This window comes from Spermophilus citellus, assembly GCF_964194105.1.
Source record: "Spermophilus citellus genome assembly, chromosome: 14".
In the NCBI taxonomy this organism is placed as follows: domain Eukaryota; kingdom Metazoa; phylum Chordata; class Mammalia; order Rodentia; family Sciuridae; genus Spermophilus; species Spermophilus citellus.
In genome coordinates this window covers 11,048,101-11,063,159 of record NC_138194.1, presented here as the reverse complement: position 1 = coordinate 11,063,159, position 15,059 = coordinate 11,048,101, and positions in this window count along the sequence as shown.

Sequence of the window (15,059 nt, the reverse complement as noted above, 5' to 3'; positions counted from 1 at the left end):
TGAGATTTCAAGAAACTCGTAGTTTTTTGGAAGCTTGGCAACCCATTTCAATGAAAGAGATTTGCGACTGTGTCTTCTTAGGGATACATCAATAGGAAACAAACCATAGAGATAGAACGTGGAACTACATTATTGTGTCAAGTTTCAAAGAGCTAGCACAAACCGAGTTTGATTTAGAGTTCCAACTACATGTATCCATATAGGAGAAAACTGAGTGAAACCTAAAAATTTAAACTGTTACTGCCAACAAACGGTTTAACATAGAAGAACGAAATTTTTGAGCCAAGTGGGATTGGGGTACTGATCCTTACCTGAAAGTGTCATCAAGATTGGGTGAAAAAATTTTTGCTGAGACTTTAGGGAACTCATCGTTTTTTGGAAGCTTGGCAACCCCTTTCCATGAAAGTGATTTGCGCCATTCTCTGCTTAGGGCTACATCAATAGAAAACAAACCATAGAGATAGAACTTGGAGCTACTTTATTGTGTGAAGTTTCAAAGAGCTAGCACAAACCTTGTTTGATTTAGAGTTCCAACTATATATATATATATATATATATATATATATATATATATATATATATATATATATATATATATATATAGTAGAAAACAGAGTGAAACCTAAAAATTTAAAATGTTACTGCCAACAAAAGGTTTAACCAAGAAGAATGAAATTTGGTGAGCTAAGTGGGATTGTGGTACTGATCGTTACCGAAAGTGTCATCAAGATTGGGTGAAAAAATATGTGCTGAGATTTCAGGAAAATCGTAGTGTTCTGGAAGCTTGGCAACCCCTTTCCATGAAAGTGATTTGCGCCAGTCTCTCGTTAGGGCTACATCAATAGGAAACAAACCATAGAGATAGACCTTGGAACTACTTTATTGTGTCAAGTTTCAAAGAGCTAGCACAAACCGTGTTTTATTTAGAGTCCCAACTACATGTATCCATATAGGAGAAAACAGAGTGAAACCTAAAAATTTAAACTGTTACTGCCAACAAACGGTTTAACCTAGAAGAACGAAATTTGGTGAGCAAAGTGGGAATCGGGTACTGATCATTACCTGAAAGTGTCATCAAGATTGGGTGAAAAAATGTGTGCTGAGATTTCAAGAAACTCATAGTTTTTTGGAAGTTTGGCAACCCCTTTCCATGAAAGTGATTTGCGCCAGTCTCTGCTTAGGGCTACATCAATAGGAAACAAACCATAGAGATAGACCTTGGAACTACTTTATTGTGTCAAGTTTCAAAGAGCTAGCACAAACCGTGTTTTATTTAGAGTCCCAACTACATGTATCCATATAGGAGAAAACAGAGTGAAACCTAAAAATTTAAACTGTTACTGCCAACAAACGGTTTAACCTAGAAGAACGAAATTTGGTGAGCAAAGTGGGAATCGGGTACTGATCATTACCTGAAAGTGTCATCAAGATTGGGTGAAAAAATGTGTGCTGAGATTTCAAGAAACTCATAGTTTTTTGGAAGTTTGGCAACCCCTTTCCATGAAAGTGATTTGCGCCAGTCTCTGCTTAGGGCTACATCAATAGCAAACAAAACATAGAGATAGAACTTTGAACTATTTTATTGTGTCAAGTTTCAAGGAGCTAGCACAAACCGTGTTTGATTTAGAGTTCCAACTACATGTATCCATATAGGAGAAAACAGAGTGAAACCTAAATATTAAAACCGTTACTGCCAACGAACGCTTTAACCTAGAAGAACGAAACTTGGTGAGCCAAGTGGGATTGGGGTACTGATCCTTAACTGAAAGTGTCATCAAGATTGGATGAAAAAATTTGTGCTGAGATTTCAAAAAACTCATCGTTTATTGGAAGCTTGGCAACCCCTTTCCATGAAAGTGATTTGCGCCAGTCTCTGCTTAGGGCTACATCAATAGGAAACAAACCATAGATATAGAACTTGGAACTACTTCATTGTGTCAAGTTTCAAAGAGCTAGCACAAACCGTGTTTGATTTAGAGTTCCAACTACATTTATCCATATAGGAGAAAACAGAGTGAAACCTAAAAATTAAAACTCTTACTGCCAACGAACGGTTTAACCTAGAAGAACGAAATTTTGTGAGCCAAGTGGGGTTGGAGTACTGATCAATACCTGAAAGTGTCATCAAGATTGGGTTGAAAAATGTGTGCTGAGATTTCAGGAAACGCGTAGTATTTTGGAAGCTTGGCAACCCCTTTCCATGAAAGAGATTTGCGCCAATCTCTGCTTAGGGCTACATTAATAGCAAAGAAACCATAGAAAAAGAACTTGGAACTACTTTATTGTGTCAAGTTTCAAAGAGCTAGCACAAACCGTGTTTGATTTAGAGTTCCAACTACATGTATCCATATAGGAGAAAACAGAGTGAAAAATAAATATTAAAACCATTACTGCCAACGAACGGTTTAACCTAGAAGAACAAAATTTGGTGAGCCAAGTGGGATTGGGGTACTGATCATTACCTGAAAGTGTCATCAAGATTGGTTGAAAAAATGCGTGCTGAGATATCAGGAAACTCATAGTTTTTTGGAAGTTTGTCAACCCCTTTCCATGAAAGTGATTTGCGCCAGTCTCTGCTTAGGGCTACATCAATAGCAAACAAAACATAGAGATAGAACTTTGAACTATTTTATTGTGTCAAGTTTCAAGGAGCTAGCACAAACCGTGTTTGATTTAGAGTTCCAACTATATGTATCCATATTGGAGAAAACAGAGTGAAACCTAAATATTAAAACTGTTACTGCCAACGAACGGTTTAACTTAGAAGAACGAAATTTGGTGAGCAAAGTGGGATTGGGGTACTGATCATTACCTGAAAGTGTCATCAAGATTGGGTGAAAAAATGTGTACTGAGATTTCAGGAAACTCATAGTATTTTGGAAGCTTGGCAACCCCTTTCCATGAAAGTGATTTGCACTGGTCTCGACTTAGGGCTACATCAATAGGAAACAAAACATAGAGATAAAACTTGGAACTATTTTATTGTGTCAAGTTCAAAGGAGCTAGCACAAACCGTGTTTGATTTAGAGTTCCAACAACATGTATCCGTATAGGAGAAAACAGAGTGAAACCTAAATATTAAATCTGTTACTGCCAACGAACGGTTTAAACTAGAAGAACGAAACTTGGTGAGCCAAGTGGGATTGGGGTACTGATCCTTACCTGAATGTGTCATCAAGATTGGATGAAAAATTTTGTGCTGAGATTTCAAAAAACTCGTCGTTTATTGGAAGCTTAGCAACCCCTTTCCATGAAAGTGATTTCGGCCAGTCTCTGTTTAGGGCCACATCAATAGGAAACAAACCATAGAGATAGAACTTGGAACTACTTCATTGTGTCAAGTTTCAAAGAGCTAGCACAAACCGTGTTTGATTTAGAGTTCCAACTACATTTATCCATATAGGAGAAAACAGAATGAAACCTAAAAATTAAAACTCTTACTGCCAACGAACGGTTTAACCTAGAAGAACGAAATTTTGTGAGCCAAGTGGGGTTGGAGTACTCATCAATACCTGAAAGTGTCATCAAGATTGGGTTGAAAAATGTGTGCTGAGATTTCAGGAAACGCGTAGTATTTTGGAAGCTTGGCAACCCCTTTCCATGAAAGAGATTTGCGCCAATCTCTGCTTAGGGCTACATCAATAGGAAAGAAACCATAGAAACAGAACTTGGAACTATTTTATATTGTCAAGTTTCAAAGATCTCGCACAAACCGTGTTAGATTTAGAGTTCCAACTACATGTACCCATATAGGAGAAAACACAGTGAAACCTAAAAATTAAAACTGTTACTGCCAATAACGGTTTTACCTAGAAGAACAAAATTTGGTGAGTCAAGTGGGATTGGGGTACTGATCAGTACCTGAAAGTGTCATCCAGATTGGGTGAAAAAATGTGTGCTGAGATTTCAGGAAACTCATAGTTTTTTGGAAGCTTGGCAACCCCTTTCCATGAAAGTGATTTGCGCCAGTCTCTGCTAAGGGCTACATCAATAGAAAACAAACCATAGAGATAGAACTTGGAACTACTTTATTGTGTCATGTTTCATAGAGCTAGCACAAACCGTGCTTGATTTAGAGTCCAAACTACATGTATCCATATAGGAGAAAACAGAGTGAAAATTAAAATTAAAACTGTTACTCCCAACGAGCTGTTTCATCTAAAAGAATGAAATTTGGTGAGCCAAGTGGGATATGGGTACTGATCATTACCTGAAAGTGCCATCAAGATTGGGTGAAAAAATGTGTACTGAGATTTCAGGAAACTCGTAGTTTTTTGGAAGGTTGGCAACCCCTTTCCTTGAAAGTGATTTGCGCCAGTCTCTGCTTAGGGCTACATCAATAGGAAACAAACCATAGAGATAGAACTTGGAACTACTTTATATTGTCAAGTTTCAAAGATCTCGCACAAACCGTGTTTGATTTAGAGTTCCAACTTCATGTATCCATATAGGAGAAAACAGAGTGAAAGCTAAAAATTAAAACTGTTACTGCCAACGAACGGTTTAATCTAGAAGAATGAAATTTGGTGAGCCAAGTGGGATTGGCGTACTGATCATTACCTGAAATTGTCATCCAGATTGGGTGAAAAAATGTGTGCTGAGATTTCAGGAAACTCGTAGTTTTTTGGAAGCTTGGCAACCCCTTTCCATGTAAGTGATATGCGCCAGTCTCTGCTAAGGGCTACATCAATTGGAAACAAGCCATAGAGATAGACCTTGGAAATACTTTATTGTGTCAAGTTTCAAAGAGCTAGCGCAAACCGTGTTTGATTTAGAGTCCCAACTACATGTATCCATATAGGAGAAAACCTAGTGAAACCTAAAAATTAAAACTGTTACTGCCAACGAACGGTTTAATCTAGAATTACGAAATTTGGTGAGCCAAGTGGGATTGGGGTACTGATCATTACCTGAAAGTGCCATCAAGATTGGGTGAAAAAATGTGTGCTGAGATTTCAGGAAACTCGTAGTTTTTTGGAAGGTTGGCAACCCCTTTCCATGAAAGTGATTTGCGCCAGTCTCTGCTTAGGGCTACATCAATAGGAAACAAACCATAGAGATAGAACTTGGAACTGTTTTATATTGTCAAGTTTCAAAGATCTCGCACAAACCGTGTTAGATTTAGAGTTCCAACTACATGTACCCATATAGGAGAAATCACAGTGAAACCTAATAATTAAAACTGTTACTGCCAACAAACGGTTTTACCTAGAAGAACAAAATTTGGTGAGTCAAGTGGGATTGGGGTACTGATCAGTACCTGAAAATGTCATCCAGATTGGGTGAAAAAATGTGTGCTGAGATTTCAGGAAACTCATAGTTTTTTGGAAGCTTGGCAACCGCTTTCCATGAAAGTGATTTGCACCAGTCTCTGCTAAGGGCTACATCAATAGGAAACAAACCATAGAGATAGAACTTGGAACTACTTTATTGTGTCATGTTTCATAGAGCTAGCACAAACTGTGCTTGATTTAGAGTCCCAACTACATGTATCCATATAGGAGAAAACAGAGTGAAAATTAAAATTAAAACTGTTACTCCCAACGAGCGGTTTCATCTAGAAGAATGAAATTTGGTGAGCCAAGTGGGATTGGGGTACTGACCATTACCTGAAAGTGCCATCAAGATTGGGTGAAAAAATGTGTACTGAGATTTCAGGAAACTCGTAGTTTTTTGGAAGGTTGGCAACCCCTTTCCCTGAAAGTGATTTGCGCCAGTCTCTGCTTAGGGCTACATCAATAGGAAACAAACCATAGAGATAGAACTTGGAACTACTTTATATTGTCAAGTTTCAAAGATCTCGCACAAACCGTGTTAGATTTAGAGTTCCAACTACATGTATCCATACAGGAGAAAACAGATTGAAAATTAAAAATTAAAACTGTTACTGCCAACGAACGGTTTAACCTAGAAGAACGAAATTTGGTGAGCCAAGTGGGATTGGAGTACTGATACCTACCTGAAAGTGTCATCCAGATTGGGTGAAAAAATGTGTGCTGAGATTTCAGGAAACTCGTAATTTTTTGGAAGCTTGGCAACCCCTTTCCATGAAACTGAATTTTGCCAGTCTCTGCTAAGGGCTACATCAATAGTAAACAAACCATAGAGACAGAACTTGGAACTACTTCATTGTGTCAAGTTTCAAAGAGCTAGCACAAACCGTGTTTGATTTAGAGTCCCAACTACATGTATCCATATAGGAGAAAACAGAGTGAAAATTAAAAATTAAAACTGTTTCTGTCAACGATCGGTTTAACCTAGTAGAATGAAATTTGGTGAGCCAAGTGGGATTGGGGTACTGATCACTACCTGAAAGTGTCATCCAGATTGGGTAAAAAAATGTGTGCTGAGATTTCAGGAATCTCGTAGTTTTTTGGAAGCTTGGCAACCCCTTTCCATGAAAGTGATTTGCGGCAGTCTCTGCTAGGGCTACATCAATAGGAAACAAACCATAGAGATGGAACTTGGAACTACTTTATTGTGTCAAGTTTCAAATAGCTAGCACAAACCCTGTTTGATTTAGAGTTCCAACTACATGTATCCATATAGGAGAATACAGAGTGAAACCTAAAAATTAAAACTGTTACTGCCAACGAACGGTTTAACCTAGAAGAACAAAATTTGGTGAGCTAAGTGGGATTAGGGTACTGATCATTACCTGAAAGTGTCATCAAGTTTGGGTGAAAAAATGTGTGCTGAGATTTCAGGAAACTCGTAGTTTTTTGGAAGGTTGGCAACCCCTTTCCATGAAAGTGATTTGCACTAGTCTCTGCTTAGGGCTACATCAATAGGAAACAAACCATAGAGATAGAACTTGGAACTACATTATTGTGTCAAGTTTCAAAGAGCTAGCACAAACCGTGTTTGATTTAGAGTTCCAACTTCATATATCCATATAGGAGAAAAGAGAGTGAAACCTAAAAATTAAAACTGTTACTGCCAACGAACGGTTTAACCTAGAAGATCGAAACTTGGTGAGCCAATTTAGATTGGGGTACTGATCATTACCTGAAATTGTCATCCAGATTGGGTGAAAAAATGTGTGCTGAGATTTCAGGAAACTCGTAGTTTTTTGGAAGCTTGGCAACCCCTTTCCATGAAAGTGATTTGCTCCAGTCTCTGCTAAGGCTACATCAATAGAAAACAAACCATAGAGATAGAACTTGGAAGTACTTTATTTTGTCATGTTTCATAGAGCTAGCACAAACCGTGTTTGATTTAGAGTCCCAAATACATGTATCCATATAGGAGAAAACAGAGTGAAAATTAAAAATTAAAACTGTTTCTGCCATCGAACGGTTTAACCTAGAAGAACAAAATTTTGTGAGAATAGTGGGATTGGGGTACTGATCATTAACTGAAAGTGTCATCAAGATTGTGTGAAAAATGTGTACTGAGATTTTAGGAAACTCGTAGTTTATTGGAAGCTTGGCAAAACCTTTTCTTGAAAGTGATTTGCGTAAGTCTCTGCTTAGGGCTATATCAATAGGAAACAAACCATAGAGATGGAACTTGGAACTACTTTATTGTGTCAAGTTTCAAAGAGCTAGCACAAACCGTCTTTGATTTAGAGTTCCATCTACATGTATCTATATAGGAGAAAACAGAGTGAAACCTAAAAATTAAAACTGTTACTGCCAACGAACGGTTTAACCTAGAAGAACGAAATTTGGTGAGCCAAGTGGGATTGGTGTACTTATCATTACTTGAAAGTGTCATCAAGATTGGGTGAAAAAATGTGTGCTGAGTTTTCAGGAAACTCGTAGTTTTTTGGAAGCATGGTAACCAGTTTCCATGAAAGTGATTTGCGCCAGTCTCTGCTAAGGGCTACATCAATAGGAAACAAACCATAGAGATAGAACTTGGAACTACATTATTTTGTCAAGTTTCAAAGATCTAGAACAAACCATGTTTGATTTAGAGTTCCAACTACATGTATCCATATAGGAGAAAACAGAGTGAAACGTATAATTAAAATGTTACTGCCAACAAACGATTTAACCTAGAAGAACGAAATTTGGTGAGCCAAGTGGGATTGGGGTACTGATCATTACCTGAAAGTGTCATCAAGATTGGGTGATAAAATTTGTGCTGATACTTCAGGGAACATATCGTTTTTTGGAAGCTTGGCAACCCCTTTCCATGAAAGTGATTTGCGCCAGTCTATGCTTAGGGCTACATCAATAGAAAACAAACCATAGAGATAGAACTTGGAACTTCTTTATTGTGTCAAGTTTCAAAGAGCTAGCACAAACCTTGTTTGATTTAGAGTTCCAAATATATGTATATATATAGGAGAAAACAGAGTGAAACCTAAAAATTAAAACTGTTACTGCCAACGAACGGTTTAACCTAGAAGAACGAAATTTGGTGAGCCAAGTGGGATTGGGGTACTGATCATTACCTGAAAGTGTCATCAAGATTGGGTGAAAAAATGTGTGCTGAGATTTCAGGAAACTCGTACTTTTTTGGAAGCTTGGCAACCCCTTTCCATGAAAGTGATTTGCGCGAGTCTCTACTTAGGGCTACATCAATAGGAATAAATCCATAGAGATAGAACTTGGAACTTCTTTATTGTGTCAAGTTTCAAGGAGCTAGCACAAACCGTCTTTGATTTAGAGTTTCAAATTCATGTATCCATATAGGAGAAAAAAGAGTGAAACCTAAAAATTAAAACTGTTACTGCCACCGAACGGTTTAACCTAGAAGAACGAAATTTGGTGAGCCAAGTGGGATTGACGTACTGATCATTACCTGAAAGTGTCATCCAGATTGGGTGAAAAAATGTGTGCTGAGATTTCAGGAAACTCGTAGTCTTTGGAAGCTTGGCAACCCCTTTCCATGAAAGTGATTTGCGCCAGTCTCTGCTAAGGGCTGCATCAATAGGAAACAAACCATAGAGATAGAACTTGGAACTACTTTATTGTGTCAAGTTTCAAAGAGCTAGCACAAACCGTCATTGATTTAGAGTTCCAACTACATGTATCCATATAGTAGAAAACAGAGTGAAAAGTAAAAATTAAAACTGTTACTGCCAACGAACGGTTTAACCTAGAAGAACGAAATTTGGTGAGCCAAGTGGGATTGGAGTACTGATCAATACCTGAAAGTGTCATCAAGATTGGGTTGAAAAATGTGTGCTGAGATTTCAGGAAACGCGTAGTATTTTGGAAGCTTGGCAACCCGTTTCCATGAAAGTGATTTGCGCTGGTCTCGGCTTAGGGCTACATCAATAGGAAACAAAACATAGAGATAGAACTTTGAACTATTTTATTGTGTCAAGTTTCAAGGAGCTAGCACAAACCGTGTTTGATTTAGAGTTCCAAATACATGTATCCATATAGGAGAAAACAGAGTGAAAAATAAATATTAAAACCGTTAGTGCCAACGAACGGTTTAACCTAGAAGAACGAAATTTGGTGAGCCAAGTGGGATTGGGGTACTGATTATTACCTGAAAGTGTCATCAAGATTGTCTGAAAAAATGTGTGCTGAGATTTCAGGAAACTCATAGTTTTTTGGAAGCTTGGCAACCCCTTTCCATGAAAGAGATTTGCGCTAGTCTGTGCTAAGGGCTACACCAATAGGAAACAAACCATAGAGACAGAACTTGGAACGTCTCTATTGTGTCAAGGTTCAAAGAGCTAGTAAAAACCGTTTTTGATATAGAGTTCCAAATACATGTATCTATATAGGAGAAAACAAAGTGAAACCTAAAAATTAAACTGTTACTACAAACGAATGATTTAACCTAGAAGAACGAAATTTGGTGAGCCAAGTGGAATTGGCGTACTGATCATTACCTGAAAGTGTCATCAAGATTGGGTGAAAAAATGTGTGCTGAAATATCAGGAAACTCATAGTTATTTGGAAGTTCGGCAACCCCTTTCCATGAAAGTGATTTGCGCCAGTCTCTGCTTAGGGCTACATCAATAGCAAACAAAACATAGAGATAGAACTTTGAACTATTTTATTGTGTCAAGTTTCAAGGAGCTAGCACAAACCGTGTTTGATTTAGAGTTCCAACTATATGTATCCATATTGGAGAAAACAGAGTGAAACCTAAATATTAAAACTGTTACTGCCAACGAACGGTTTAACCTAGAAGAACGAAATTTGGTGAGCCAAGTGGTATTGGGGTACTGATCTTTACCTGAAAGTGTCATCCAGATTGGGTGAAAAAATGTGTGATGTGATTGCAGGAAACTCGTAGTTTTTTGGAAGATTAGCAACCCCTTTCCATGAAAGTGATTTGCGCCAGTCTCTGCCTAGGGCTACATCAATAGGAAACAAACCATAGAGACAGAACTTGGAACTACTTTATTCTGTAAAGTTTCAAAGAGCTAGCACAAACCGTGTTTGATTTAGAGTTCCAACTACATGTATCCATATAGGAGAAAACAGAGTGAAACCTAAAAATTAAAACTGTTACTGCCAACGAATGGTTTAACATAGAAGAACGAAATTTGGTGAGCCAAGTGGGATTGGGGTACTGATCATTACCTGAAAGTGTCTTCAAGATTGGGTGAAAAAATGTGTGCTGATTTCAGGAAAATCCTAGTTTTTTGGAAGTTTGGCAACCCCTTTCCATTGAAGTGATTTGCGCCAGTCTCTGCTTAGGGCTACATCAATAGGAAACAAACCATAGAGATAGAACTTGGAACTACTTCATTGTGTCAAGTTTCAAAGAGCTACCACAAACCGTCTTTGATTTAGAGTTCCAACTACATGTATCCATATAGGAGAAAACAGAGTGAAACCTAAAAATTTAAACTGTTACTGCCAACGAACGGTTCAACATAGAAGAACGAAATTTGGTGAGCCAAGTGGGATTGGGGTACTGATTATTACCTGAAAGGGTCATCAAGATTGGGTTGAAAAAAGTTTGCTGAGAGTTCTGGAAACTCCTACTTTTTTGGAAACTTGGCAACCCCTTTCCATGAAAGTGATTTGCGCCAGTCTCTGCTTAGGGCTACATCGATAGGAAACAAACCATAGAGATAGAACTTGGAACTACTTTATTGTGTCAAGTTTCAAAGAGCTAGCACAAACCGTGTTTGTTTTAGAGTTCCAACTACATGTATCCATATAGGAGACAACAGAGTGAAACCTAAAAATTAAACTGTTACTACCAACGAACGATTTAAGCTAGAAGAATGAAATTTGGTGAGCCAAGTGGGATTGGGGTACTGATAATTACCTGAAAGTGTCATCAAGATTGGGTGAAAAAATGTGTGCTGAGATTTCAGGAAACTGGTCGTTTTTTGGAAGCTTGTCAACCACTTACCTTGGAAGTGATTTGCGCCAGTCTCTGCTTAGGGCTACATCATTAGGAAACAAACCATAGAGATAGAACTTGGAATTTCTTTATTGTGTCAAGTTTCAAAGAGCTAGCACAAACCGTGTTTGATTTAGAATTCCAACTACATGTATTCATATAGGAGAAAACAGAGTGAAACCTAAAAATTTAAACCGTTATTGCCAACAAACAGTTTAACCTACAAGAACGAAATTAGGTGAGCCAAGTGGGATTGTCGTACTGATCAATACCTGAAAGTGTCATCAAGATTGGGTGAAAAAATGTGTGCTGAGATTTCAGGTAACTCGTAGTTTTTTGGAAGCTTGGCAACCCTTTCAATGAAAGTGATTTGCGCCAGTCTATGCTTAGGGCTACATCAATAGAAAAAAAACCATAGAGATAGAACTTGGAACTACTTTATTGTGTCAAGTTTCAAAGAGCTAGCACAAACCTTGTTTGATTTAGAGTTCCAAATATATGTATATATATAGGACAAAACAGAGTGAAACCTAAAAATTAAAACTGTTACTGCCAACAAAAGGTTTCAACTAGAAGAATGAAATTTGGTGAGCCAAGTGGGATTGTGGTACTGATCGTTACCTGAAAGTGTCATCAAAATTGGGTGAAAAAATGTGTGCTGAGATTTCAGGAAACTCGTAGTATTTTGGAAGCTTGGCAACCCCTTTCCATGAAGGTGATTTGGGCCAGTCTCTGCTTAGGGCTCCATAAATAGAAAACAAACCATAGAGATAGAACTTGGAACTACTTTATTGTATCAAGTTTCAAAGAGCTAGCACAAACCGTGTTTGATTTAGAGTTCCAACTACATGTATCCCTATAGGAGAAATCAGAGTGAAACCTAAAAATTAAAACTGTTACTACCAACGAACGATTTAACCTAGAAGAACGAAATTTGGTAAGCCAAGTGCGATTGGGGTACAGATCATTACTTGAAAGTGTCAACCAGATTTGGTGAAAAAAAATGTGCTGAGATTTCAGGAAACTCGTAGTTTTTTGGAAGTTTGGCAACCCCTTTCCATGAAAGTGATTTGCGCCAGTCACTGCTTAGGGCTACATCAATAGGAAACAACCCATAGAGATAGAACTTGGAACTATTTTATTGTGTCAAGTTTCAAGGAGCTAGCACAAACCGTGTTTGATTTAGAGTTCCAACTACATGTATCCATATAGGAGAAAACAGAGTGAAAAATAAATATTAAAACCGTTACTGCCAACGAACGGTTTAACCTAGAAGAATGAAATTTGGTGAGCCAAGTGGGATTGGGGTACTGATCATTAGTTGAAAGTGTCATTAAGATTGGGTGAAAAAATGTGTGCTGAGATTTCAGGAAACTCGTAGTTTTCTGGAAGCTTGGCAACCCCTTTCCATGAAAGAGATTTGCGCCAGTCTCTGCTTAGGACTATATCAATAGGAAACAAACCATAGAGACAGAACTTGGAACTACTTTATTGTGTCAAGTTTAAAAGACCTAGCGCAAACCGTCTTTGATTTAGAGTTCCAACTACATGTATCCATATAGGAGAAAACAGAGTGAAACCTAAAACCTAAATCCGTTACTGCCAACGAACAGTTTAACCTAGAAGTACGAAATTTGGTGAGCCAAGAGGGATTGGGTACTGATCATTACCTGAAGGTGTCATCAAGATTGGGTGATAAAATGTGTTGTGAGATTTCAGGAAACTCGTTGTTTTTTGGAAGATTGGCAACCCATTTCAATGAAAGTGATTTGCGCCAGTCTCTGCTTAGGGCTTCATCAATAGGAAGCAAACCATAGAGATAGAACTTGGATTTACTTTATTGTGTCAAGTTTCAAAGAGCTAGCACAAACCGTGTTTGATTTAGAGTTCCAACTACATGTATCCATGTAGGAGAAAACAGAGTGAAACCTAAAAATTAAAACTGTTACTGCCAACGAACGGTTTAACCTAGAAAAACGAAAATTGGTGAGCCAAGTAGGATAGGAGTACTGATCATTACCTGAAAGTGTCATCAAGATTGGGTTGAAAAATGTGTGCTGAGATTTCAGGAAACTCCTAGTTTTTTGGAAGATTGGCATCCCCCTTCAATGAAAGTGATTTGCGCCAGTCTCTGCCTAGGGTACATCAATAGGAAACAAACCATAGATACAGAACTTGGAACTACTTTATTCTCTCAAGTTTCAAATATCTAGCACAAACCGTGTTTGATTAAGAGTTCCAACTTCATGTATCCATATAGGAGAAAACAGAGTGAAACCTAAAAATTAAAAGTGTTACTGCCAACGAACGGTTTAACGTAGAAGAATGAAATTTGGTTACTCAAGTGGGATTGTGGTACTGATCATTACCTGAAAGTGTCATCAAATTGGGTGAAAAAATGTGTGCTGATATTTCAGGAAACTCGTAGTTTTTTGGAAGTTTGGCAACCACTTTCCATGAAAGTGATTTGCGCCAGTCTCTGCCTAGGGTACATCAATAGGAAAAAAACCATAGAGACAGAACATGGAACTACTTTATTCTGTCAAGTTTCAAAGATCTAGCACAAACCGTGTTTGATTAAGAGTTCCAACTACACGTATCCATATAGGAGAAAACAGAGTGAACCTAAAATTTAAAAGTGTTACTGCCAATGAACGGTTTAACCTAGAAGAACAAAATTTGGTGAGCCAAGTGGAATTGGGGTAATGATCAATTCATGAAAGCGTCATCAAGATTGGGTGAAAAAATGTGTGCTGAGATTTCAGGAAACTCATAGTTTTTTGGAAATTTGGTAACCCGTTTCCATGAAAGTGATTTGCGCCAGTCTCTGCTTAGGGCTACATCAATCGGAAAGAAAACATAGAGATAGAACTAGGAACTATTTTATTGTGTCAAGTTTCAAGGTGCTAGCACAAATCGTGTTTGATTTAGATTTCCAACTACATGTATCCATATAGGAGAAAACAGAGTGAAACCTAAAAATTAAAAGTGTTACTGCCAATGAACGGTTTAACCTAGAACGAAATTTGGTTAGCCAAGTGGGATTGGGGTACTGACCAATTCCTGAAAGCGTTATCAAGTTTGGATGAAAAAATGTGTGCTGAGATTTCAGGAAACTCGTAGTTTTTTGGAAGCTTGGCAACAACTTTCAATGGAATTGATTTGCGCCAGTCTCTGCTTTGGGCTACATCAATAGGAAACAAACCATAGAGATAGAACTTGGAACTACTTCATTGTGTCAAGTTTCAAAGAGCTAGCACAAACCGTGTTTGATTTAGAGTTCCAACTACATTATTCCATATAGGAGAAAACAGAGTGAAACCTAAAAATTAAAACTGTTACTGCCAACGAACGGTTTAACCTAGAAGAACAAAATTTAGTGAGCCAAGTGGGATTGGGGGACTGATCAATTCCTGAAAGTGTCATCAAGTTTGGGTGAAAAAATGTGTGCTGAGATTTCAGGAAACTCGTCGTTTTTTGGAAGTTTGGTAACCCCTTTCCATGAAAGTGATTTGCGACAGTCTCTGCTTAGGGCTACATCAATATGAAACAAACCATAGAGATAGAATTAGGAACTCTTTTATTGTGTCAAGTTTCAAAGAGCTAGCACAAACCGTGTTTGATTTAGAGTTCCAACTACATGTATCCATATAGGAGAAAACAGAGTGAAACCTAAAAATTAAAACTGTTACTTCCAACGAACAGTTTAACCTAGAAGAACGAAATTTGGTGAGCCAAGTGGCACTGGGGTACTGATCATTACCTGTAAGTGTCATCAAGAT